Source organism: Crinia signifera, chromosome 1, assembly GCF_055691185.1.
Source record: "Crinia signifera chromosome 1, ASM5569118v1, whole genome shotgun sequence".
NCBI lineage: Eukaryota > Metazoa > Chordata > Amphibia > Anura > Myobatrachidae > Crinia > Crinia signifera.
In genome coordinates this window covers 422,175,134-422,197,661 of record NC_139217.1, presented here as the reverse complement: position 1 = coordinate 422,197,661, position 22,528 = coordinate 422,175,134, and the positions used below count along the sequence as shown (strand labels likewise).

General features: G+C 48.3%; 1 protein-coding gene across 1 annotated transcript in view; it reads right to left on the bottom strand.

Annotated features, from left to right (window-relative positions):
• Positions 1 to 13,566, bottom strand: part of LOC146018483 (baculoviral IAP repeat-containing protein 1e-like) — a 57,802-nt gene extending 44,236 nt beyond the window's left edge. The window contains exon 1 of the mRNA XM_083151877.1: positions 13,498 to 13,566. The gene's annotated coding sequence lies outside the window, so the exon portion shown is untranslated. The remainder of the gene's footprint in view (positions 1 to 13,497) is intronic.
• Between the last annotated feature and the right edge of the window lie 8,962 nt (positions 13,567 to 22,528).

Below are 22,528 nucleotides of genomic sequence, written 5' to 3'. Positions count from 1 at the left end.
TGATATAGCACTTTTATCCATGTTACCATCTGTGGTCCAAATCCAAATTTGTTTAAAACGGCCCAGAAGTAGTCCCATTCCACGCAGTCATAAGCTTTTGCTGCATCCAATGTGACCACCGCTGCTCCGTTATCCTGTTCTCTCGCAGTTTGTATGTTCATATAGAATCTCCTAATATTAATAGATGTACTTTTCCCCCGGGTGAAGCCTGTTTGATCTGTATGAATAATTTTATTTACTACCCCATCCATTCTACTTGCTATTATTTTTGCTAATATTTTAGCATCTAAATTAATTAAAGATATGGGCCTATAAGACTCTGGTTGGGTTGGGTCCTTCCCCTCCTTCGGGATAACTATTATTATTGCTTCATTCATAGATTCTGGCAATTTCCCCTCCTTTAGGCATTCATTGTATACCTCTGTTAACCAGGGAGCAAATACTTCTAGATGTTTTTTATATAATTCAGATGGAATTCCATCACTTCCTGGCGCCTTACCACCTGGTAGTGCCCTAATGCCCATCTTAACCTCCTCCACATTGATTTTCTGTTCCAGATCTTCACACTTTCGACTACTTATTGCAGGCATCATTACCCCAGACAAATACCTCACTATCTCATCCTCTCCCTTCAGTAGTATGGATGTGTACAATTTTTTATAATACTGGGTGAATATCTGTCACGGCTAAAGGGCTGGATGGAGTCGTGTGGTGCACAGGAACTGGAGACGGACCAGGAGGAGTAGGATTGAAACGTGCCGGTTTAATAACGGATTTCATAAATGATAAACTTCACTCAAATACTTCTTTAAGTGACAGTTGGATAACTTAAATAGAGTCCAGCACAATACTAATAACGGGCAGGTAAATCTGGAAACGTATACTTGATGAGCCAGAGTACATAGAGGAAGATCCGGAAAGAGGTTGATTTGATGATAGAAGAAATGGATCCGGATGACTGAAAGATGATGGAATGAATGAGTTGAATGAAGAAGGACAGCGGAAAGCTGAGCAGGGTAATTCTGGGACACAAGCAGGAACAAGCACTAGGTAGGACTTGCAGCATTGGTGTCAGGAGAAAACTTCCTTGTAGAAAGATGCAGGGAGCAAGGCACCAGAGTCAGGAGAGAAAGAGCCAGGATCCAGGAAACAGCTAGGAGTTGTGAATGACTCCAAAGACTCATTGCACTGACACTGAACAGCCTAGGCAGATCCCCTATATCCCCAGGGGGCGGCTGCCATTGGCTGACAGCGCAGGAAGAGGAGGGAACCTCCACTCTGGGCCAATCTGTCTCCTGCCCTCAACCAAGATGGCGACGCCGGCCTCCCCTGCTGCCATCCCTACCTGGAGCTGCCCCTACTCGCACGCCGCAGCCTGGGACCTGCACACGCTAGCCGGCGGCGGGCGCGGACGGGTGAGTACTGTACCCGCCGCGCTCCGTCGCGGCTACGTGTGACAGTACCCCCCCTTTTTAGGGTGACCCCAGGGCGCCTATGGGCCTTGTGAGGATTTCTCTGAAGAAATTGCTTTATCAGCTTCGGAGCGTGAAGATCAATGGAATCCACCCAAGAGTTCTCTTCGGGACCAAACCCAACCCATTCCACCAGATACTGGGTACGAGATTTGCGGCAGCGAGAGTCTATAATGCGTCTTACCTCGAATTCAGCCCCACTCTCGGAGTTAATCTTGGGCGGTTTGGGAATCCTATTTTGATAAGAGTTCAACCTTAAAGGCTTGAGGAGGGACACATGGAAGGAATTCGAAATCCTTAGGGAAGGAGGAAGTTGAAGTCTATAAGCGACCGGATTAATGACTTGGATGATAGGGTATGGCCCAATGAACCGAGGAGCCAGCTTCATAGAGGGCAGACGGAGGCGTATATGGCGGGTAGACAGCCATACCCGGTCTCCGACTTTCAATCGGGGCGCTGCCCTTCTTTTTCTGTCTGCCATCCTCTTGTATCGGGCGGAAGATTTAAGAAGAGCGGTGTGGACTTCTGACCAGATTTTAGCAAAGCGTTGTAATGAAGTGGTTGCTGCAGGAACTTCGGAAGAGGATAATTCTGAGAAATCCGGAGACCGTGGATGTTTGCCGAATACTGTAAAGAAGGGAGTGGTTCCGGAGGAAGAGTGATAGGAGTTGTTATGCATATATTCTGCCCACGGGAGAAGATCCACCCAGTCATCTTGGGAAGACGAGACAAACAGTCGGATAAAGGCCTCCAAGTCTTGATTCACCCGTTCTGTCTGGCCGTTGGTCTGGGGGTGAAAGGCAGTGGAAAACTTGAGTTTGACCTGTACCGCGGCACAGAGAGCTCTCCAGAACTTTGCAACGAACTGTACTCCGCGGTCGGATACAATCTCTTTGGGCAGTCCATGGAGTTTAAAAATGGTTGAGATAAACAGCTGGGCCAGTACTGGAGCAGAGGGGAGACCTTTCAGTGGGAAAAAATGGACCATTTTAGAGAATCGGTCAACCACTACCCAGATTGCAGTATGACCTTTTGAGGGAGGTAGTTCACAAATGAAGTCCATTGACAGATGGGTCCATGGTTCTGTGGGAATGGTTAGAGGGCGGAGAGGACCAGCGGGAGTTGTTCTGGGCACCTTATGCTGAGCACATCTCACACAAGAGGCGACGAAGTTGGTTACGTCGTGGCGGATGGTTGGCCACCAATAAGAACGTGACAGGAACATCAAGGTCTTTTGTGCTCCTGCGTGCCCTGCGAAGCGGGAAGAATGTGCCCATGTCAATATTTTCTTGCGGAGTTCGGGGGGAACAAACGTTTTACCTGGAGGAGGAGATGGCTGTATGGTTACTTGGGCGAAGACCACCGGATCGAGGATTGGACGAGGAGGTGTCTCTAGGTCAGAAGTCGTCTCAAAGGAGCGGGATAGAGCGTCCGCCTTAGTATTCGTGGTTCCAGGTCGGAATTTAATTTGGAAATCAAAGCGTTCAAAAAACATCGCCCAACGGGCTTGGCGGGCAGTAAGGCACTGAGCCTGTTTAAGAAAGGACAGATTTTTGTGGTCTGAATACACGGTGATCTTATGCCGTGCCCCCTCCAGAAGGTATCGCCACTCCTCTAACGCAGCCTTGACTGCAAGCAACTCCTGTTCCCCGATGGGGTAATTCCTCTCTGCCGGAAGGAATTTTTTGGAGAGGAAGGCACAAGGGTGTAATTCTTGATCCTCACTTTTTTGTGACAAGATGGCCCCGATCCCTTCCGAGGATGCGTCCACCTCGAGAATGAAGGGCCTGTCGAGGTCTGGTTGGAGGAGGATTGGTGCCGTCACGAATGCTCTTTTTAACTGCTGGAAGGCAGAGGATGCTTCGGGCGACCATCGGCTTGGATCAGCTCCTTTGCAAGTGAGAGCAGTGAGGGGAGCAGCGATAGTAGAGAAGTTCCGGATAAATCGCCGGTAATAGTTTGAGAACCCTAGGAATCTCTGAATTCCTTTGAGCGTTGTGGGGGCTGCCCAGTCTTGGATGGCTCTCACCTTCTCTGGGTCCATCTCTATCCCAGTGGCGGAGAGAATGTGACCCAAGAATGGAATGGACGTGACCTCAAAAACGCACTTCTCCAACTTACAGAACAGTTGATTTTGGCGAAGACGTCGTAGGACTTCGGACACTGTCTGTCTGTGAAGTTGAAGATTTGGAGAGAAGATGAGTATATCGTCTAGATAGACTACGATGGAGTGGTACAGCAAGTCCCGAAAGATATCATTTACAAACTGTTGGAAGACGGCGGGGGCGTTACAAAGGCCGAAGGGCATCACCAGGTATTCATAGTGACCGTCGCGCGTATTAAAAGCCGTCTTCCACTCGTCACCTGGACGGATCCGGATCAAATTGTAGGCCCCTCGCAGGTCCAATTTAGTAAAGATTGCCGCCCCTCTGATCTTGTCAAATAGTTCTGCGATAAGGGGTAAGGGATAGCGGTTTTTAATGGTGATGTCGTTCAGGCCCCTATAGTCGATACATGGCCGAAGACCGCCATCCTTCTTTTTCACAAAGAAAAACCCGGCCCCGGCCGGAGAAGTAGATGGTCGAATGAAACCTTTGTTTAAGTTCTCTTGAATGTACGAGGACATGGCCTCAGTCTCGGGTAGCGACAGAGGATAGATGCGGCCACGAGGAGGGAATTTCCCGGCCACCAGTTCTATCGGGCAGTCCCAAGGACGGTGAGGAGGCAGGGTGTCGGCACCTCCTTTACTGAAGACATCTGTAAATGAACGGTATGGTGCGGGTATAGACAAGGGTGGAGCTGAAGAGGATGAAGGACAGTTATCCTCATGTTGTGGATGGGTCTGGTAGACCGGAAGGATCTGAGGAATGCAGGTAGACTGGCAATCTGTTCCCCAGGCCTTGACCTCCATATTGGTCCAATCGATGTGTGGGTTATGTTTAGAGAGCCAGGGAAGGCCCAGGACCATTGGATGTGAGGACTGTGGAAGAATGAAGAATTCAAGGGTCTCTTGATGTAGAGCTCCTATGAGCAGTGTCACCGGGGTGGTCTGATGGGTGATTTGTCCACTACGAATTCGACTCCCATCCACTGCAGTGAGGACCAGCGAATGATCCAGGGGTTGCACCGGCAGGGCATGTTGGGTGACAAAAGAAGACGAAAGGAAATTTCCCGCTGCCCCAGAGTCCAATAGGGCCTGAACTCTTTTTCTCCCTTGGGGACACACAAGGGTAACCGGAATGGTGGAATCAGAAGAAGAGGGAGATGGAAGCAAGACTCCTAATCGGACCTCCCTCGTGGAGATTAGGAGCGGTCGTTTCCCGGCCGCAGCGGGCAGGAAGCCAACAGGTGAGCTGAGGAGCCACAGTACATGCACAGATTCTCTCGCCGTCTTCGGGACTTCTCTTCGAGAGAAAGACGAGAGCGGTTGATTTGCATGGGCTCATCTGTTGACACCGCAGGAGGCGGGGTTGGTCTGGAAGCGGGTGCGACATTGGAAGGGAATCGAGGGCGAAGGCGATCAGAGCGATTCCTCTCAAGTTGGCGTTCTTGGAGTCGCAGATCGACCTTGTTACATAATGAAATGAGTTCAGCCAGGGTGGAAGGAGAATCGCGAGTTGCTAACTCGTCCTTGATGCGGCCGGCTAGGCCGTTCCAGAAGGCAGAGACGAGAGCCTCTTCGTTCCATCTGAGTTCGGAAGCCAGGGTTTGAAATTGCACAACATATTGTCCCACTGGGCGACTGCCCTGACGAATTCTTAGGATCTCCGTGGCTGCGGAGGACACTCTGCCAGGCTCGTCGAAGATGCGACGGAAGGAAGCCACAAATTCTTCATAGTTGTTGAGGATGGGATCCGCACGCTCCCAGAGGGGGGACACCCACTCCAGGGCTGGTCCCGCCAGTAGGGACACGATGTAAGCCACCCGAGTCTTGGGAGAGGGGAAATTGGAAGGCTGGAGGGTAAAATGGACGTCACATTGATTCAGGAATCCTCGACACCCCCTTGGGGACCCGTCATATTTACTGGGGGTTGACAGCTGCAGATGGTGAGGAGCAGCTGGCCCCGGAGAAGCAGCAGAGGCCGAAGCTCCGGAGGTAGGTGCTGCCGAAACTGAGGGAGCCGCCTGAGGTGGTGACAAGGTCTGGAGGAATTGAGCCACTTGACGCTGGGTAGCCTCTACTTGTTCCAAGCGAGCCATGATGCCTTGAAGAACATCCGTCATGGAGGCCTGTGCTTCACCCGATTCCATCGGGTCAGTGCAAACTGTCACGGCTAAAGGGCTGGATGGAGTCGTGTGGTGCACAGGAACTGGAGACGGACCAGGAGGAGTAGGATTGAAACGTGCCGGTTTAATAACGGATTTCATAAATGATAAACTTCACTCAAATACTTCTTTAAGTGACAGTTGGATAACTTAAATAGAGTCCAGCACAATACTAATAACGGGCAGGTAAATCTGGAAACGTATACTTGATGAGCCAGAGTACATAGAGGAAGATCCGGAAAGAGGTTGATTTGATGATAGAAGAAATGGATCCGGATGACTGAAAGATGATGGAATGAATGAGTTGAATGAAGAAGGACAGCGGAAAGCTGAGCAGGGTAATTCTGGGACACAAGCAGGAACAAGCACTAGGTAGGACTTGCAGCATTGGTGTCAGGAGAAAACTTCCTTGTAGAAAGATGCAGGGAGCAAGGCACCAGAGTCAGGAGAGAAAGAGCCAGGATCCAGGAAACAGCTAGGAGTTGTGAATGACTCCAAAGACTCATTGCACTGACACTGAACAGCCTAGGCAGATCCCCTATATCCCCAGGGGGCGGCTGCCATTGGCTGACAGCGCAGGAAGAGGAGGGAACCTCCACTCTGGGCCAATCTGTCTCCTGCCCTCAACCAAGATGGCGACGCCGGCCTCCCCTGCTGCCATCCCTACCTGGAGCTGCCCCTACTCGCACGCCGCAGCCTGGGACCTGCACACGCTAGCCGGCGGCGGGCGCGGACGGGTGAGTACTGTACCCGCCGCGCTCCGTCGCGGCTACGTGTGACAATATCTGTGCAATCCCCTGGGTGGTGTCAGTTACTGACCCCTGCCCATTTTCCAGCCTTAAGATGTTATTGGATGGGGTATTATTTCTAATCAAATATGCCATATAGCTACCTGGTCTATCACTATTTAGATATTTTCGATGAGACCTGAACATTTCCTGCCTCACTGCGCCTTCTCGTATATCATTTACCCACTCCCTATTGGCCTGCAACCATACTTCCTTGTTTGCCAGTATACCACTTCAAGTTCTTTACTTTTCTTTTCTAGCTCCTAGTTCTTTTTCCTGGATCCTGATTTTATTTGTGCTATTCTCCTAATCAGTGACCCTTTTATAACGGCCTTCCCGGCATCCCACACAATACCCTTAGTTGATTTATCATTATTATTACTCCAAAAGCCCTTTAATGTATTCAAGGTATACTAAAAAAGTGTGTGAACACACCTTTTTCTCATGTTATATTAGTAAAAAAGTTGTGTTGAAGAAATCCTATTGCTTCAACCATATACAGTATACTGGAAACAGTGGTGTAACAACAGAGGGGGAAGGCTGTGCAGCTGCAATGGGGCCTGAGCTGATTCTAGGGCTCACAGCTCCCCCAGCACCCAATACTGACTGCACCCAAAATTCAGCGCTCCCTGCTCCAACTTGCCCACCAGACAGAGCAGCCGCTGCCACATCCCACTCACCACAGTGCCGTAATGAGGTAATGCTCGCTCATACCCACTCTCACTCTATCTTCCTCCCTCTGTCTTTCTCTCCCAACCCCACCTCCTTTCGGATGCTGTCTCCCCCCCCCCCCCCTCTCTTCAGTCTCTCTTTCTGATGCTCTCTCTATCTGCCTCCATTTCTCTGCCCCATCCTCTCTCTCTGATGCTGTGTGCAACAGAATACGAGGACATTCACTGAAACTAGAGGGAGGAAGATTCAGGGAGAAGTTGAGGAAAAATTACTTAACAGAAAGGGTAGTGGATAAGTGGAATAGGTGTGGTATATGGTCCCGACAGTCGGGATCCCGACAGTCATTAGCACGACGTCGGGATCCCGACTGGCTGGACTCAGACCGCGGGGCAAGCGCAACAAAGCCCCTTGCAGGCTCGTTGCACTCGCCACCTATTCTATTTTCCCTCTATGGGGGTCGTGGACCCCCATGAGGGAGAATAGCCGGTGAATGTCGGGCCCCCGAGTGTCAGGGTTTTAACTGTCAGGATCCAGACTGTCGGGAAATAGCCTCCCATCAGAGGTGGTAGAGGAAAATACAGTAGAGCAATTTAAACATGCTTGGGATAGGAATATTTATTTATTAACCTTAGTAACATTTAAAGCAGCACTTTACAGAGAATATGTGAACAGTCATAATAGTCCCAGTGGAGCTTACAATCTATACTACCTACCACATGTGCACACACGCATTCATTCTAGGGTTAATTTTGTTAGGAGCCAAATAACCTACCAGTATATTTTGGATTGTGGGAGGAAACCGGAGTACCCGAAAGAAAACCCACGCAAGTACAGGGAGAATACACAAACTACGCACAGTTAGGGCCATGGTGGGAATCGAACCCATGAGTGCTGTGGGCAGTAATGCTAACCATTACACCATCCATACTGCCCCTACACCATCCGCACTGCCCCATTGATATACAAAGAAATAAAGATCAAATATGGTTTGAGGTAACATGTTTAGAAAAGGGGCAGACTAGATGGGCCAAGTACAAACAAAACACAACAGGGGTGGACAATGATGCGCTGTCTCTAAAATAAGGTGTGATGTTCACTCCTCTTTCGTTGGATAGATGTTTCGCCACAGGTAAGTGCTCATATAAGAAGCAAGAATGTAAGAAGAATGGATAAGTCAACAATCCAGTGGATAATCAGCAATCAATGAGATACTACTCGTAACTAGATACATGTGGGCCCCATAGCAAAAGTTTGTAAGGGCCCCTATTTATCACCTAATGCTGACATATGTATACAGAAAATGATACTTTGACAGGCTAAGTGGGCATCAATTGGCGCTTCCCCCCTGTCCCCTTAGTACATATTAAACACCAAGTGTGGTAATATGGACAAAATACATAAACCTGATGGTCAGGACACTCTTGTTTACAGAGCAATCATGGTTTCTGAAATGAGAAGAATGGGTCTTTGTTCCCTCCACAGGGATGGCAGACCACAGAACACAATAATTGTGCAGCACCTTTGAAAAGGTATAAAATTTTAATACAGCCTTGCACTTACAATTTGCTGACAAGTACAATCGCATAAAAATAATCCCACTGGCAAACTCCTGATCTCCTGGACCAATCTCCCTCTGAACTCCTGCAGGGCGTCCGGTCGGCAGATGATGGTGAATAGATCGTCGGAATCAGGTGCACTTCAGCTGGGACAACGTAGATACCCTTAACGCGTTTCGAGCCTAAGCTCTTTGTCAGAAGTGTACCTCTGGACTGTCTGTAATGTCTATATATACCCCCTTTCCTAATTGTCCGGCCATCAGCGCCTCACGCTGATGCGGGTCGCATCGGATATGATGCACACTTTACCGGATACAGTATGGCCGCCGGGCTGATTCCTTTGTTTGCGTTCCACCTTGTGGTCCACACATCGGAAGTAGTCACTGTCACTGATCGTGACATGAAAAAGGGGGTCATTTAATATTGTCCAGAGAGCATCCAATAAATAAACAATGAGTTTAATAATCTATAAATGAAATATGATAAAAATCAATACAATGCATATAAAAAACAGTTTATCATGATTAAAATTGTTTTTTAATCATGATAAACTGTTTTTATATGCATTGTATTGATTTTATCATATTTCATTTATTGGACGCTCTCTGGACAATATTAAATGACCCACTTTTTCATGTCACGATCAGTGACAGTGACTACTTCCGGAAACACGGATGTGTGGACCGCAAGGTGGAACGCAAATAAAGGAATCAGCCCGGCGGCCATACTGTATCCGGTAAAGTGTGCATCATATCCGATGCGACCCGCATCAGCGTGAGGCGCTGATGGCCGGAAAACGGACAATTAGGAAAGGGGGTATATATAGACATTACAGACAGTCCAGAGGTACACTTCTGACGAAGAGCTTAGGCTCGAAACGCGTTAAGTGTATCTACGTTGTCCCAGCTGAAGTGCACCTGATTCCGACGATCTATTCACCATCATCTGCCGACCGGACGCCCTGCAGGAGTTCAGAGGGAGATTGGTCCAGGAGATCAGGAGTTTGCCAGTGGGATTATTTTTATGCGATTGTACTTGTCAGCAAATTGTAATGTAGGGTACACACCAGGACGACCCGCTCACGGTGACGCGGGGGGGCACGACCCGCTCACGATGTGCACCGTGAGCGGGTCCGATCCGATGGCGACCCGCACCCGGCTGTATGGTCGTCATTGAGATCCTACCTGCAGCAGGTAGGATCTCAATAACGACCGACCGACTCGCGGGACCGCGCATCGGATCGGTATCGGTCCACACCAGGTCAGAAAAGGGCCCAATCAGCACACAATCTACATCCAATTGATCGGAATTGGATCTAGATTGTGGGGATCGGGCCCTAGTCTTCCTGGTGTGTACCCAGCATAAGTGCAAGGCTGTATTAAAATTTTATACCTTTTCAAAGGTGCTGCACAATTATTGTGTTCTGTGGTCTGCCATCCCTGTGGAGGGAACAAAGACCCATTCTTCTCATTTCAGAAACCATGATTGCTCTGTAAACAAGAGTGTCCTGACCATCAGGTTTATGTATTTTGTCCATATTACCACACCTGGTGTTTAATATGTACTAAGGGAACAGGGGGGAAGCGCCAATTGATGTCCACCAATCCCTTTTTTTGTATGTCTATTTCTGTGTAGTGGTGGCACTTACACTACAGGTGTTTATCAGGCAGCATACCCCTTGGCAGCGCTATCTCTGAAGGAATACCCCCTTCACTACAGGCTAAGTGGGCACCCCCTGCCCCTATGGTAGTTATGTGATAAAACACCACTCCAGACTTCTTCACAGATAATGAATTCATTATTTTATGCTGGTCAGCTGCTCCACAACAACTCTGACGCCTTTCAGACCTAATGGTAATTTTTCAAGATGTGGAGTGAAAAAGTGTATTGCAGGTATTTATAACCACTACCCAGAATGATGTCAATGAGTGCACAAAGAAAAACAGAACCAGATTGTTCCGGGTCAGTTCATAAAAAAAGGCATACATATATTCATAGACAAAACCAAATAAATATGGTATCACCCTAATATACATACATAAATAAAAACATAATCAATGCCGGCATAATTCATATAAAATAACATTGAGACATTCCGGTTTCCCGGATCCAGGTCTTTTATCACGCCGTAGAAAACGGCGCCAAAACATTGCCCTTACACTCCGCTGTAGCCGCTTCCTGGTTCTGCGGTGGAAGCGGAAGTGACCTTTGTTTCCGGTGCCTCCTCCTCCTCTGTCTTTCACTCCCCACATTCTCTCTCTCTTGCTTCCCTAATCCCGGGTACACAGTCACTAAAGTTATTCCTGTGGCTACTAATATAGTTAACTATAAAGGCAGTGCTGCGGGAGAACAACCTAGTGCATACATACTTACAGATATTGTTCACAATATCGGTCAGCGACGTCACCTGCCCCGAGCTCCATACATGCAGTCGCAGACAATATTGTCAGATTGAGCTGCATGTACAGACAACAAGGGGGTCATTAACGGCCGTGGCTGCACGCATCCTTAATGATAAGATAGTGACCATAAACACTGGATGATATGTATGTGATATCGGTAACAATATTGTCCATATCTTTACCTATAAATCACTCAGTGTGTACCCAGCTTAAGAGGCATTGTAGTGACAATGTGGGGGCACTTTCAAGGTTTTGCTATGATGCCCACAACGTTCTAGGGTACTTACATGTTAGTTGGGCGCCCACTAAGCTATTTGCTTAGTTTTCTGCGTCCGCTCGCCACGCTTCGGGCTCGGTGCCTTGCTGCGCTCGCCACACTATGTAAAATCAACTCCATGACGACATGGATAGTGGGGGTATGAGCGTACTAACTATAGTGGGCACCCAACTAACATATAAGTACCCGTTCTAGTTATGCCACTGGCTGGACATGGTTCTTCCAAGTTGTCACAATATATACATATTATTTATATTTGATACATTGAAAGTATAGAAAAGTTTTTAGTGTTAAATTGCCGAGCTAGCATTTTTCCAGCCAGAGACTTTCACATAATCCTTCCTCATACAGGCTGGGCAAAAAAAAAAACAGTGTGTATGTACCTTAAAACCTGTTAGAATCTGTGTGCATGTTTGCCTTTCAGAGACCACTATTATTTCCTAAGTATGACATAAAAGCATTTTATTGAAATACATTTGCATCAAGTTCTACAGATAGAGATTCATAGGGAAGGCTTTGAAATGCAACATAATGGGTGAGATTTAATAGGATGAGAGATTCAGAAAGTGAGAGATTTGGTAAGAAATCTCCAGTTTTTTTAAAGCTGCAATCATTTACATTTCGAAATCAAACTGGTTTTGCAGTGTAAATGATTGCCGCTTTAAAAAAACTGGAGATTTCTTACCAAATCTCTCACTTTCTGAATCTCTCATCCTATTAAATCTCACCCATTATTTCAAAGCATAATAATACAGTATGGCCATTCAGATCTGATCGCAGTACAAATTTGTTCTCAAAATGTGCAAAACCATGTGCACTGCAGGTGGGGCAGATGTAACATGTGCAGAAAGTCAAATTTGGGTGGGGTGTGTTGAAACTAAAATCTAAATTGCAGTGTAAAAATAATTCAGCCAGTATATACCCAGCACAGAAACTAAAATAAATCCCCCAAATCTAACTCTCGCTATACATGTTACATCTGCCCCAACAGCATGGCTTTTCCCATTTTAAGAAAAAATTTGGGTACTTGTTTCCTAGCACGGCGCCCACGATATTACATTGTATGGCATCTAATCGCATCACATCGAGCCCGAAGCATGGCGAGCGCAGCGTGCCCCGCGAGGGGGCGCGTATTACTTCACATGTATTCCGCGTCCGACGTGGATAGTGGGGGTATGAAAAGTTCGGAGGACGAGTACCGCCGCCCCTCGCGGGCTTGCTGCGCTCGCCACGCTTCGGGTTGCCATTGATAGTGGGGGTGTCGTGGGGGTGCTTTTAATATTGTAAGCAACCATTACGGTGCTTATACAATTATTAATCTTATAGGGGGCCATTTAACATTGAAAGCACCCATTAGGGTGCTTATACAATTTTAAATCGTATACATCGCTTTGTATGGCATTGTATGCCATATACAATGGTATACAATTTTAACATTGTATGACATCGGGGGCCATCGCGTCCCATCGCATACCATTGTCTGCCTTATGGTATGCGATGCGATGGGCACCGTGCTAGGAAACAAGTACCCAAATTTGTACTGCGTTCAGATCTAAATAAGGGCCTATAAACACTGCAGGCCCATAAACCTTGGGAGATTTTGAGCTGAAAGCATATTCTGGTTGATTCTCAAGGCTGTGAATTTTAACTGAATGTTTGCCGTGGGTGCACGCAGGAATGCACATGCGCACTAAAAACAATCGGTCCCCATGTGACTGCAGACTAGCTGCGGATGGACCAGAATAAGGTCCCTGGTGTGTGGAGCTGCTTTCAGCTCAAAACCACCCAGTGTGTATGGCTGGGTAATGAGTGGTGAGCGCTGATGCGCACTCAGCATCATCGCTGGCCGCCGCTGCTCATCTGCTAGTATTACCAGCAGATGAGCGACGGGGTGGATGGCTTTCCATAGCGTTTTGTGTGTGTGCACTGAGCAATTTTAAGGCCAGCAACTTTCACATTATCGCTGGCTATACACGCTGGGCAGAATCGCTCAGTGTGTATGGACTTTTAGTTAAGATATGCAGCATTCTACTGCAGCCTGTGTATAATACACAAAACACTTACCTTAGCTGCAACTTGTCCACTTGTCTTAATTAAGAAGGAAGGGATCTGTATACTGTATATACAGTAGGAATCAACTCCTCCCGGCATTAGATTAGTCACACACTGCAAGGAATTGTGCAAATAAAGCCACAGGAAATCACATGATGTTCAGTGTTCTGGTATAAGGAAGTCAGCAAGAAAATTCCCATCACAGCATGATAACTTGTTGTGATGTGTTTTCTTTTATTTATTTTTAAATCAGAATTAATAGTGAAATTTGCATCCAATGCAGAGTTATTGTTATGCACACATCATAACTCCCAACTGTCTCGCTTTCCAATTTGGGGATGTTCCCATGTTCCACCCGGGGACAGCAGTGTCCCGTGGCAGGGAGGGGGGGCAGTTGGGATTCCCCCCTGTTGCCTGGTGAGCAGCAGTGAATAGCATGCACACAGCATCTATTCACGCAGCCAGAGGGGCTGGAGGCATGGCTAGAAGCTCGCAGAGCCTCTAGGCCATGCCTCCACAGTGGCAAAATAGGGCATGGCCTAGCATAATTATGCAACATGTTAACTAAGCCCATTTCTAGCAGGCCATGCCACCAAAGGTACAAAATATTGCTGTTCAAAAATTCAGCATCACTATGTGCGTACATGTGTGAATAAGGTCCACTGCACTCTACATACACCAAGTGAATTAACATACATATAACACAGGAATGCTATGCTCCCTAGCACAACACTCATTCCGAATCAGTACCAAAGTAACTCATTTTCACTCATTGGAATCCACTGGATTTTGACATTGTAAAGTTGAAAATGTTTTGAGGGCAAAACCCATAATATTGAGGTGCCAGTGCCTGCTCCATTTATTCTGTAGGTCTGGGGTGGTCTTAAATGGAGCATGCATTATAATACAGAGAGCACCAGGACAGTGCAGAGCCAGCAACATAAACCTTGGGGCCTGGTACTCTGACATCTCTAAGGGCCCCCATCAACACACACACAAATTATATGAGATGGGTTTTTGCTGGTAACTGAGAGCTATAAGTAAGTGAGAAGGAGCCGAGGGGCAGAGAGAGAGGAGAGACAGAGAGAAAAAAAGAGAGACAAGGGACAGAGATTGGGGGAGCATTGGCAGAGAGAGGAGAAGAGGCAGATAGAAAGAGGTATAGACCAGAAGCAGAGAGGGAGAGAAAGGGGACAGGGAGGGAGGGAGGGAGACTAGGGACAGGGAGGGAGAGAGAGAGAGAGACCAGAGGAAGATAGGGAGAGACACCCAGGCTGAGAGAGAAGAGGCAAAGTGAGGGAGAGCCCAGAGGCAATAATTTTGTCTTAAGAGTGCCCCAGCAAAAAAAGTGTCTTCGTGTTTGCTTCCTCTCCATACGGAGCGGACAATACAAGGAAACAGATGCATACAAACAGTGACAGATGACAATACTTTGAGTTGAAATTTCACATCTGCCTTCCTAATACTCCTCCACTGTTCTACCCTGTGGTTTAAACAAATGAGTTTATTTAGGCATTTTAAAGAAAACAACACAATCATTGCAGTGCAGCAAAAAATATATATATATTGGGGGCTATTGTGTCTAATTTGGCTATCCACCGGGCCTCGCAGCGCAATAGCTGCAGACCCCGATTGACCCCCCACCCCCCCCTGTATTGATAATGGGACATGGTCTATCATCCTATATTTTAGTGATGACAGGCCATGTTTTGCCTGTGCGAAATGTCTGGAGACGGGTTGATCACTGGTGCCTTTGGCAAGTGCCTTGCGAATGGAAGATCTGTGGGCCGCCATCCGTTCTTTGAACGGTCATTCTGTTTTCCCAATGTATGATAACCCACACGGGCAGATAATTTGATACACCGTGAATGGTGTGTTACATGTAAGTGGATGTCTAATCGAAATTGATCTTCCCATGTGGGGATGATTGAACGTGGACCCGGGTATTAGAAAACTGCATGTGGTGCACAGACATCTGATGCATCCCACTCGGTGTGGGGGTCTGAGTGTGCTGTATAATGATGCATCTGATTTAACCAATAAGTCCCTGAGACTTTTGGAGCGTTTATAGCTGGGTAATAAAGAAGTTTGTTTAAGTCCCAAAAGTGAATCAGCTTGTACCAATGGCCAGTGTTTACGCACAATAGCTGTGGTCTTAGGGCTATCATGGTTGTACGTCGTAACCCAAGGTAGGCGGTCATGTTTCTCGTCTACTATACGGGTCATATTTAATAGTTGGTTACGGTCCAATGCAAGTACCTTAAGTTTGGTGGCCTGTAACTCATCTGCAGGGTATCCACGTTCTGAAAACCGTGATATCATAGTGTCCATCTGTGTCTCCGCTATCAGCGGGTCTGATACGATTCTCCTCACCCTCATCAATTGGGAGTAGGGGAGACTTCGTATAGTAGACCTTGGATGGCAACTATGATAGTCTAGGAGGTTGTTCCGGTCAGAGGGTTTGGTATATAGACATGTGGTAATTACTCCTTCATTTAATTGGATCAACACATCCAAGTAATGAATTTCCTGGTTGCTATAAGTGTAAGTGAATTTAATGGGGTGATCACTTTTATTTTGGGTCTCTAGTACATTGATGAGATCCTCCGGAGGGCCCCGCCATACAATCAGGTCATCTATATAATGATTATAGTGGACGATTCTCTCTGCAACTGAGGGCGTGTTGAAAAATAGGGATTGTTCGAATTCAAACTGTCACAACTGAAGGGCTGGATGAAGTCGTGTGGTGTGTAGCAACCGGAGACGGACCAGAGGAGGAAGGATTAAATCGTGCAGGTTTAATAATAGAATTCATAAATGGAACAATACACACTTGAATACTTTCTTTAAGTGGCAGTTAGTGGTAATAAGAATTGAGCCAGCACGGCACTTTGAAAGAAGCAAAAGTTCATTTAAACAATAACAGTTCAAGCACTGCGGACGGCAGGCTGCGGTCTTGAGAAATGAGGAAATCCGGAAAGAGAATGTACTTGATGGTAATGAGGGATCCTTGAAGACTGAAAGAAGATGGATGATGACAGAAGAATGGGAAGTTGCTTGGAAGCAGACGGCTTGAAGAGCTATAGGCCAGGAAGCTCAGGGATGCAGGCAGAGACCAGACTGTGGAGAGAACTGGCAGCGATGGGGTTAAGCTGAACCGAGACCAACACAGAGCACTGAAGCAAGGCACCAAGTCAGGAGAGGTGAGTCAGAGAGCCGGAGTCAGCTGGGAACGCCTCTGGAGACTCTTTGTACTGACACTGAACAGGCCTAGGCAGATCCCCTATATCCCTAGAGGGCGGCTGCCATTGGCTGTCAGGTCAGTATGGGCGGAAACCTCAGACAAAGACCAATCTGCTATTTGCCCTTAACCAAGATGGCGGCGCCGGCCTTCCGGCGCCCCTACAGCACATACCGCTACACTTGCCGGCGTCCCACGCTGTCTGCTGCCCACCAGACTGCCGCTGCCTGCTGCCGCTGAACTGGAGACCACTACACGCTAGCCGACGGCGGGCGCGAACGGGTGAGTAGTAAGCCTTTGAAAGAATTGTCTCACCAGACGGGGAGCATGGAGATCTGCAGCATCAACCCAGGAATTCTCTTCAGGACCGAATCCAAGCCACTCTACCAGATATTGAAGATGGGTATTGCGGCAACGTGAGTCGATAATGCGCCTCACCTCGAACTCTGTCTCTCTCTCTGAGCCAATCTTGGGGGGGTTTAGGCACCTTTTTCTGGTATAAGTTCAATCGCAAAGGTTTCAGAAGAGACACATGGAAAGAATTTGATATCTTTAAGGAAGAAGGGAGCTGTAGTCTGTAGGCCACTGGATTAATCACCTGAGTGATTGGGTACGGCCCGATGAACCGAGGGGCCAGCTTCATGGACGGTAACCGAAGGCGTATATAGCGGGTAGACAGCCATACTCGATCTCCAACCTTCAACTTAGGAGCCGCTCTTCTTTTCCTGTCCGCCATCCTTTTATATAGAGCGGATGCTTTGAGGAGAGCGGTATGAACGTCAGACCAGATCTTTGCAAACCGTTGTAGAGAAGAAGCAGCTGCAGGGACTTCGGACAACGATAGATCTGAGAACTCCGGAGATCGGGGATGCTTGCCAAAGACAGTGAAAAAGGGAGTGGTGCCGGAGGAAGAATGATAAGAATTGTTGTGCGCAAATTCCGCCCAAGGCAGAAGGTCTACCCAGTCGTCTTGAGAGGAAGAGACAAACAAACGAATGAAGACTTCCAAGTCCTGGTTGACTCGTTCTGTCTGCCCGTTGGTTTGTGGGTGGAAGGCAGTGGAGAACTTGAGCTTGACTTGTACAGCGGAACAGAGGGCCCTCCAAAACTTTGCGACGAACTGCACACCACGGTCAGATATAATCTCTTTCGGCAATCCATGGAGTTTGAAGATGGTGGAAATGAAGAGCTGAGCCAACACTGGAGCAGAGGGAAGGCCTTTTAATGGGAAGAAGTGCACCATCTTTGAAAACCAGTCAACCACCACCCAAATTGCCGTATGCCCTTTGGAGGGAGGAAGTTCGCAGATAAAGTCCATAGAGAGGTGGGACCATGGTTCTGTTGGTATGGCTAGAGGTAGAAGAGGACCGACAGGAGATGTTCTGGAGGACTTATGCTGAGCGCACTTTACACAGGAGGCGACAAAGCTGGTTACATTGCGACGAATGGTAGGCCACCAGTATGAACGCAACAGGAACATTAAGGTCTTCTGTGCCCCGGTATGCCCTGCGAAACGGGAAGCGTGTGCCCAGGACAGCACTCTCTTATGGAGACTGAGGGGGACGAAGGTCTTGCCTGGTGGAGGTGAAGGCTGGACTGTTACTTGAGCAAAGACCAGAGGGTCGAGGATGGGTCGAGGAGGAGTCTCTAGGTCAGCTGAAGTTTCAAAAGAGCGTGAAAGAGCATCGGCCTTGGCATTCATCGTCCCGGGTCTGAATCTGATTTGAAAGTCGAAGCGTTCGAAAAACATGGCCCAGCGGGCTTGACGAGCTGTAAGACATTGGGCGTGCTTGAGGAATGAGAGATTTTTATGGTCGGAATACACAGTAATTTTATGTCGTGCCCCCTCCAGGAGGTACCGCCACTCCTCCAACGCAGATTTGACTGCCAGTAACTCCTGCTCCCCAATGGGGTAATTCTTCTCTGCTGGAAGAAACTTCTTGGAGAAGAAGGCACAGGGGTGAAGCACCTGGTCCTCCCCTAGATTGCCCCTACCCCCTCTGAGGATGCGTCCACCTCAAGAATAAAGGGTTTGTCGAGGTTTGGCTGGAGAAGAATTGGGGCGGAGACGAAAGCATCCTTAAGTTGTTGGAAGGCTTGGGACGCTTCAGGTGACCACTGACTTGGATCAGACCCCTTACGGGTGAGAGCAGTAAGGGGTGCAGCAAGGGTGGATAAGTTCCGGATGAAACGACGATAATAGTTTGAAAAGCCCAGGAACCTCTGGATGCCTTTGAGCGTGGTGGGCGCTGTCCAGTCTAAGATGGCTTTTACTTTTTCTGGATCCATCTCTATCCCGGTGCTGGAGAGGATGTGACCAAGGAATGGAATGGAGGTGACCTCAAAGACGCACTTGTCTAGCTTGCAGAACAATTTGTTTTGGCGAAGGCGCCGCAAGACCTCAGTTACTGTTTGCCGATGGAGATGGAGGTTAGACGAGAAGATGAGGATGTCATTGAGATACACCACAACGGAATGATACAGTAAATCTCGAAATATGTCGTTTACAAATTGTTGGAAGACGGCTGGAGCGTTGCAAAGACCAAATGGCATCACCAGGTATTCGTAGTGGCCGTCTCGGGTGTTGAAAGCCGTCTTCCACTCATCTCCAGATCGGATTCGGATGAAGTTGTACGCCCCTCTTAGATCCAATTTAGTAAAGATGGAAGCCCCTCGGATTTTGTCAAATAATTCGGTGATAAGGGGTAAAGGATAGCGTTTTTTGATTGTGATATCGTTCAGGCCCCTGTAGTCGATACACGGCCGGAGGGTTCCGTCTTTTTTTTTTACAAAGAAAAACCCCGCTCCGGCTGGCGAAGTAGATGGGCGGATGAACCCTTTATCCAAGTTTTCACAAATGTAGTCGGACATGACCTTGGTCTCAGGCAGAGACAAGGGGTAGATGCGGCCCCGTGGTGGGAACTTCCCAGGTATCAATTCTATCGGACAGTCCCAGGGACGATGAGGAGGCAGGGTATCGGCACCTCCCTTGCTGAAGATGTCAGAGAAAGAAAGATATGGTGCGGGCAACGACAAGGGTGAAGCTGGAGAAGACGAAAGACTGGGACCTCCTACTACTTGAGGATTAGTTTGATGGAGTGGAATGACACGAGGCATGCAAGTAGTTAGGCAGTTCGTACCCCAGGCTTTGATCTCCATACTGATCCAATCAATATGAGGATTATGCTTAGTAAGCCATGGTAGGCCCAGGACTACCTGGTGTGAGGACTGAGGAAGGACAAAAAATTCTAGAGTCTCTTGATGTAAAGCACCCACGAGAACTGTCACTGGATTGGTTTGAAGGGTGATTTGCCCACTGCTGATGCGACTCCCATCTACTGCAGTGAGAACCAATGGATGGGCAAGAGGTTGCACCGTCAAGGAATGTTGAAGGACGAAAGAAGAAGAAAGGAAGTTCCCGGCCGCTCCGGAATCTAGTAGAGCCTGGATCTTGATTTTCCCCTGAGGGCACACAAGGGTAACAGGAATGGTGGGCACAGTAGTAGAGGGAGATGAAAGCAGAACTCCTAACCTGACCTCCCTCGGGAAGGTTAGGAGCGGTCGTTTCCCGGACGCAGTGGACAGGAAGACAGCAGATGAGCGGAAGAACCGCAGTACATGCAAAGATTCTCTCGACGTCTACGGGACTTCTCTTCAAAGGAAAGCCGAGAGCGGTTGATCTGCATGGGTTCATCTGGTGGTGTAGTTGTGGAGGGACTTGGTCTTGGAACAGGAACAGCGTTGGTGGTGAGACGAGGGCGGAGACGATCGGAGCGATTTCTCTCTAGTTGACGCTCCTGCATCCGTAGATCTACTTTGTTGCACAAGGAGATAAGTTCAACCAAAGTAGCAGGAGAGTCACGGGTAGTTAATTCGTCCTTAATACGACCTGCCAGGCCATTCCAGATGGCGGAGACGAGGGCCTCTTCGTTCCATTTTAATTCCGAAGCCAGAGTCTGGAACTGCACAACATATTGTCCCACTGAACGACTGCCCTGGCGAATCCTCAGGATCTCAGTAGCGGCAGAAGACACTCTGCCCGGTTCGTCGAAGATGCGACGGAAAGAGGTAATGAAAGCTTCATAGTCATTGAGCAGGGGATCAGCGCGTTCCCAGAGAGGGGACACCCAGTCCAGAGCTGACCCTGCCAGGAGAGACACAATATATGCCACCTTTGCCTTGGAGGTAGGAAAGTGAGAAGACTGCAAGGTGAAATGAACATCGCATTGGTTCAGAAACCCACGGCATCCTCTCGGTGAACCATCATATTTGCTGGGGGTTGGTAATTGCATATGATGAGGAACCACGGGTCCAGGTGTAGGAACAGGGACTGGAACCTCTGGTGCTGAAGCCACAGAAACTGAGGGAGCCGCCTGGGGCGGAGCCAAGGCCTGAAGAAATTGAGCCACTTGACGTTGGGTAGCCTCTACTTGCTCCAGATGAGCCATGATGCTGTGAAGTGCGTCCGCCATGGAAGCCTGTTCTTCACCCGACTCCATCGGGTCAGTACAAACTGTCACAACTGAAGGGCTGGAAGAAGTCGTGTCATGTGTAGCAACCGGAGACGGACCAGAGAAGGAAGGATTAAATCGTGCAGGTTTAATAATAGAATTCATAAATGGAACAATACACACTTGAATACTTTCTTTAAGTGGCACGGCACTTTGAAAGAAGCAAAAGTTCATTTAAACAATGACAGTTCAAGCACTGCGGACGGCAGGCTGGGGTCTTGAGAAATGAAGAAATCCGGAAAGAGAATGTACTTGATGGTAATGAGGGATCCTTGAAGACTGAAAGAAGATGGATGATGACAGAAGAATGGGAAGTTGCTTGGAAGCAGACGGCTTGAAGAGCTATAGGCCAGGAAGCTCAGGGATGCAGGCAGAGACCAGACTGTGGAGAGAACTGGCAGCGATGGGGTTAAGCTGAACCGAGACCAACACAGAGCACTGAAGCAAGGCACCAAGTCAGGAGAGGTGAGTCAGAGAGCCGGAGTCAGCTGGGAACGCCTCTGGAGACTCTTTGTACTGACACTGAACAGGCCTAGGCAGATCCCCTATATCCCTAGAGGGCGGCTGCCATTGGCTGTCAGGTCAGTATGGGCGGAAACCTCAGACAAGGACCAATCTGCTATTTGCCCTTAACCAAGATGGCGGCGCCGGCCTTCCGGCGCCCCTACAGCACATACCGCTACACTTGCCGGCGTCCCACGCTGTCTGCTGCCCACCAGACTGCCGCTGCCTGCTGCCGCTGAACTGGAGACCACTACACGCTAGCCGACGGCGGGCGCGAACGGGTGAGTAGTAAGCCCGCCGCGCACCGCAGCAGCTGCGTGTGACACAAACATAAAAATGTTTGCGTATGAGGGGGCTACCTCTGCCCCCATCGCTACGCCCCTCAGCTGCAGAAAGAATTTGACCCCATATACAAAAAAGTTTTTAGTTAAAATGAATGTCATTAGTTCAAGTATGAAGTCTATCCCCGGTCTTTGATAATTCGGATTATCTGTAAGAAAGCTGCGTAGTGCTGCCAATCCCATTGGGTGCGGTATAGAAGTATATAACGCACCAACATCGATGGAAAAAGGTAGGTGTTAGTATCTAATGTCGGAACTCTGTGCATTTGTCTAAGCAATTCCGTTGTATCAAGGAGATATCGGGGATTAGCCTTTATACATGTCTGCAATAAACTGTCGACATAGATGGATGCCGGTTGTGTTAGAGACCCTCTAGCAGCCACAATCAGGCACCCTGGAGGGTCCACGCTGGCTTTATATACTTTGGGGACACAATAAAATTGTGG